Source organism: Chlamydotis macqueenii, chromosome 5 (genome assembly GCF_036417535.1).
Source record: "Chlamydotis macqueenii isolate bChlMac1 chromosome 5, bChlMac1.mat, whole genome shotgun sequence".
NCBI classification, from domain to species: Eukaryota; Metazoa; Chordata; class Aves; order Otidiformes; family Otididae; genus Chlamydotis; species Chlamydotis macqueenii.
Window position 1 is genome coordinate 54506009 of NC_141560.1, and position 6000 is coordinate 54512008.

The window sequence follows — 6000 nt, forward strand, 5'->3', positions numbered from 1 at the left end:
TAGGTTTATTTGCATCAGTTAAGATTTGACCTTACCCACTGAAGCAACATTATTTAAAAAATCTAATTTTAATAAATCTGAGATCTTATGCCGAATATAATTTCAGAAATAAAAGCTATAACCACGCTTATTCCACAAACAAGACCCCTCCTTCCCACCTGCTGCAAAATCCATTGTTCGTTAAATCCTTCTGTCACTTCGGGTCTTCAGAACCATTTACTGTTTGTAGCCATTAAAGAAATGATCCTGTGTCTGTGTGTTACTTAGAAACACCCCCACATCTGTGACATCTTAATTCATTTTATGTAGTTCTGCCTTTCAGTCTATATTTATTTGAATTCCTCTTTCAGTGCACATTATAGACAGTATTTTATCTGTCACCTCGGCCCTCAAACATCTGTTTCCCAAACCCAATTTGATTAAACATAATAGTCCTGTTGTGTTAATCATTATTTTGGTATTCTTCTCCCCACTCCAGCTATCTATTAGTATAAAACACAGTAATTACCAGTAATTCATATTTGTGGCAGTGTTGACAAGCCAGACATTCTTGGCTTGGTAAAGGGAAGCAGATGTAACACATTTTTTTTCCTTCTATGTTCTGTAGTAGCTATTACGCATACGCATTATTGTTTGCCTCAGCTGGATAAAAAGGATGTAAGAACTAAAGAGTTCCTTTTTACTACACTATATTTTGGAATTCAGAGTGGAATCACATCTGTGGACAGATTTGAGATACATTTTTCAGACGAATTAAAGCAATAAAGAATTCTAATCCCCTACTTTCAAAAGTGATTTAAGGACAGGTTTTTTGGAGGCACTAATTTATTTTAAGATGCGGAAACACACTTGACTGGATTTATGGGAGCATGCAAAGTGCTGAACTGCCAACAAGATTTGAGACTTTTAAATTATTTATGTGCAAACTGAACCATTATTAAAGCAAGAAATTGTATGGAATTATAAATCCAACTTGATACTAACCTGAACCTCAGGATGCCAAAATACATTAAAAAACTTGGCCCTTTACAGGTGAAACCCTGGAGAATACTACTAACTTGTGCTATCAAAAGTTGTTCTTTGTTACTATTGGTTTACATAGATCTAAATAGTGTGATGTTAGCCAGCGAATAAAATAATCTCACCAACACCTGGGAAAAATTTTTGCAGAACCAACTCAGTTTAGAATTAATAATAATAAAGTCACATAAAACCTTGAAACCATGGCTTGCAGCAGGAAAGATCTTCCTTTAGAAGAAGGGAAAGATAAATATAAAAATGAACACTGACTATACATTCATGTTCTGACAAAAGCCAGAAAGCTCTGTATGTGCAGCCCTGCATGTATGAACCCTTCGTCGTTATCTGGTATGACGGCACTTCCTTTCTGATCTCCCTAGTGCCACTTCCCAGAAAAAACACAATCAGAGTGGACATGTACCATATTTTCCTGGGATAATTTTCTAATCAGTTGTGCCAGCCCTAAAGCAATATTAGCAATTAGGGTTCTCATTCAGCAGTTAAATGCTCACCCATCTCAATAGTGTTGCAGTATATGGAGCTTTAAAAGTTTTGATGACTACATGGTTTTTGTTGATTTTTTTAAATTTGGAAATACTAATTATAAAAGAGCTTGGTAGAAGTGCTCCTTGCAGGGGGGTTGGACTAGATGACCTTTGAAGGTCCCTTCCAACCCTAACAATTCTATGATTCTAATAGAATTATAGAATCATAGAATATCTTGAGTTGGAAGGGACCCATAAGGATTGTCAAGACCAACTCCTTGTTCCTCACAGGACCACCTAAACCTAAACCACATGACATCGTCCAGATGCTCCTTGAACTCTGACAGGCTTGGTGCCCTGACTACTTCCCTGGGGAGCCTGTTCTAGACCGAACACCCTCTCAGGGAGGAACCTTTTCCTAATGTCCAAGCTGAACCTCCCATAACACAGGTTCATTCAATTTCCTCACATCCTATTGCTGGTCACCAGAGAGAGGAGATCAGCACCTCCTCCTCTACCGCCCCTCTTGAGGAAGTTGTAGACTGTGACGAGGTCAGTCTTCTCTTCTCCAAGCTGAACAAACCAAGTGACCTCAGCCGCTCCTCATAAGTCTTGCCCTTGAGACCTTTCACCATCTTGGTGACCCTCCTCTGGACACACTCTAACAGTTTGATGTACTTCTAAAATTCAGGTGCCCAAAACTGCACACAGTAGTCAAGGTGGAGCCACAGCAGTGCAGTGTAGAGTGGGACAATCAGCTGCCTCGACCAGCTGGCTAGCCTGTGCTTGATGCAATAACATCAGCCAGCTCTTTCACTATCCTGGGATAAATCCCACCGGGCTCCATAGACTTTGGTGCCTCCAGCTGGAGCAACATGTTTCAAGTTCAGAGTCAGCTGGGATTCATCAGAGTCATCCCCCCAGTCAGAGTCTTCCAACACAGGGCTCCAGGGGCCCCAGGGCCCATCATCAGTGTTAATGCCAGAGGTGAAGATGGCATTGAGTGTCTCTGCTTTGTCTACATCCCTATTTGTGAGGTGGCTGACCACATCAAGTAATGAACCAATATTATCACCTCTTATCCTCCTCTTTTTACTGTTAACATGTTTTAAAAAGCCCTTTCTGTTGTCTTTCACAGTGCTGGCCAGCTTGAACTCTAGTCAAGATTTGGCTGCACAAATACAGTGGCAAGCAGCATCTCTGTAGTCCTCCGATGCTGCCTGTCCTTGCTTCCAATGCCCATATACCTTCTTTTTACTCCTAAGTTCTAGAAGGAGATCCCTGCTCAGCCAAACAGGCCTTCTGTCACACCTGCTTGATAGCTTACTGCTGCTGAGCTAGAATGCCAAGGGCTGGAATGGTACAAACTGAAATGATTTGTTGATTTCTGGGAAACAACATGGATTTGTACCAGCTGAAAAGCCAGTCTTAAGAGGTAATGTAAGAGTGATGTTTGTTCAAACTACTCTTAAACATGATGACTTCATGTTGCTACATGGATTATCTATCTCTTTTTGGTTTTATTCTCTCAAGAGGGAAGCCACTACAGCTGAAATTGGAAGCTACATTGTGCTGCCGGGATTTGGGGAATCAACAGCAGTAGGTGGCAAAGCCTGTGGCTTCTGGATATTTTTTTCAGTGACAAACCTACATACAGTCTTTAAACCACGGTACTTGGTAGTAAGTGTGTATCAGCAGGGACTTAATTTCGTGCTCACCTTGGGATTGACAATTTGTTTTTTAAAAGTGAGCAAAGGAGAAATCTTGAAGATTGATGCTAGTGTTGGAGAGAGGTGCATAGTGCAGCTAATAAAATTGTAAGAGATTATTTCTATGGCTTTAATGCAAGCCTTGCATTAGATGGCCTCTGGTAACTTTTTCTCGTAGTGTTGGTAGCTGTAGTTTTATTAATCCATACAAGAAAAAAGATGGAAGAAATCTATGGAGAAATTCTAGACAAAACTGTTTTTTATTCAGAAGTAAGTGCATTCTTATATGACAATAAATCATCCTGTCATTGTATCTTTTCCTAACATAAATAAATAAATAAACAATCAAGCCAACCAATCCACCAAGGAAATGCCAATAATTCCTCACAGAGGGACGTATTTTCCCACTTGCAAGGCAAATAATTCTTCAGCTCGTAAGTTGTTGGACAGGCAAGAAACGCAAGAGGTCATCTAAATTATTCGCTAGTTCACAGCAAGATCAGCTGCTCATAAACCATATCTGGAGATAAAAACCTCCAGTGCTGAAGCCTCCACAATCCCCAACAAACTGGTCGGTGAGTGCTTCAGTGTCCTTTACTGTTAGAAATGATTTCCTGATAGAAAAGTGAAATTTTCTTTCTGCCTTTTCTACCAAGCACTTATTTTATTGACAATGGACATGGCAATAATTTTTCCCTTTGCCATTACTGAACAAGCATATCTCAAGGTAGTTACTCTGCCCTCTCTCACAGCCCTTTAGGATTCTTTTCCTAAAGGCAAACAACCACAACGTCCTAAACTTTGAGGGAAACATGATAAGGGTTTCCAGAAGAAAAGGTTCAAGTATGTGCGAGATCAAGGTTTATAGCTTTTTTTTTTTTCAATTTAAATAAATGAGTTTGATTTTAAAATAATATGCAGAACACATTAAGGTTGTTGTTAATGCTTTAGTTCTCTAATTTTTCTCCATCCAGGTGAAACCAAAGGACAAGTACAAAGCAGAGAAGGCTGGCAATTTAGAAGACTGCAGCATACCCAAGCCCTGTTCTTCTGAGCGTCATAATAGAAGGCCTGGATGGCCACAAGGTGGTAACAGTGCTCTACATGGAAAAGCTCGAGCATGTTTAACAGAACAGGTTTAAATCGGTACAAATGTCTGATTTACCCAGAATTGCAATTAGAAAGAACGGCAGAGCCTTTAGAAACGAGGAAGTGAAAATAACTAACAGAACAGAGTGTGATGGCTGACAGAAATGCAGGGGCTATGTGATTCATACCTGCTGTAAATTGTTATTGAAAAAATGTCCTGGTTCTAGCCTGACAAAAATTAAGAACATCATTGGAGTAAAGTCAGGTAAAAAAAACCCACAAGAGTCTTGTGCAATGGTTGTCTGGATGCTTTACCAATGTTTTACTGAGAAATGATGGAGAAAAAACACTCATAAGTTTTACACTATGAATAGGAAAGATGACAGTATAGTCCTCTCTTTGGAAAACAAACTTGTCAAGAAGCAACAGGGCAGCTTCCAAAGTGTATCATTTTGTTAGTGCAAATATCACATTGCAAATAAGATTTCTTGTAAATCTGTCATCAAGTGGCTACATAAGAATATTTCCTTTAGTTTAGTTGTTTGAGGAAGGTATAATATCTTGCTACTCAGAGCACCAGCTTAACTACAGAAAAATAAATTACACAGAGAAAATAAAAATTATTCCTTTTCTAGATTTGAAAAGTGTCACCCTAAGTTTCTGTGATCATTTTTAATGTTGAGATTGTTGCCACAGCCTGGAGCCGTAAATGCCAATATCTGTTTGTAGGCAATTGCCCATTTAGAGAGGGGCTCCTTCAAAAGGTCAGCATAAAATCTTATTTGTGGAGCTTTGGAGGTCACTGTCACAGGTGCTACAAGGGAAAAAATAACTGCTCAGGGATATACAACTCCCAAAACTGTGCTGAAGCAAGATTTCAGCAGAGAAATTCCAACACTGAAAATACACCTGTTTTTCATTTTTAAAAAAAAAAAAAAAAAAGTGTAGTACAAGGCAGAGAGCAGTCAGAACCCTCTGAAGTGAGCAGTGAGCATTGCCTGAGAAGAAAAGTGAAAACATGCAGCTGGTTTCTGCTTTTGTGTTTCTCATGACTTGGTCAACTACATGCAACCAAATCTTATTTAGAGACAAACTGCATCCTATAAAGTACTGCGCCAACTCATCTGACCAGCCCTGATGTCCCTCCCTTTCTGAAAACACGGTGAGCCCAGCCAGTGATCCCAGTCTGCATCTGAACAGGACAGTCTATCCACAGCAGAACGTGGAACTGGTGATTCGGATAAGACAGAGAACCTCTGCATTTAGGCTTTATTTTTTACAGCAGTCATATCTTTGGCACTTGTTTTCTGGATTCTGTGACTTACTGTTCTCCACATTAAGGATTCCAAGATTCACTTTTGTAGAGTAGCAACACAGACACTGACAAATTCCAAGGCTGAGCATTTGCAATGAAAGGCTTCAGTTTCAGGGACACTGTTTGCAGCAGAAACCACTCTCTAGTAACCACTGATCTGCAAGAAGATGTGGGGATGGGGATAGATTTCAATAGCGGTGTTCAAAGCATACTGGGCTAAGTAAAATATAACAGAACAAGAAGGTGTTTTTTGAAGGTAAGAAAAATAGGGATGTCTGCAAGTGAGGATATCCTAGTATGGATAGACTTGAGTTGTATTACTCTGGAGTGTTAAGAGTTAATGAAATAATGTGATGGGAGAGATGTGATGTTCCTGCAGACT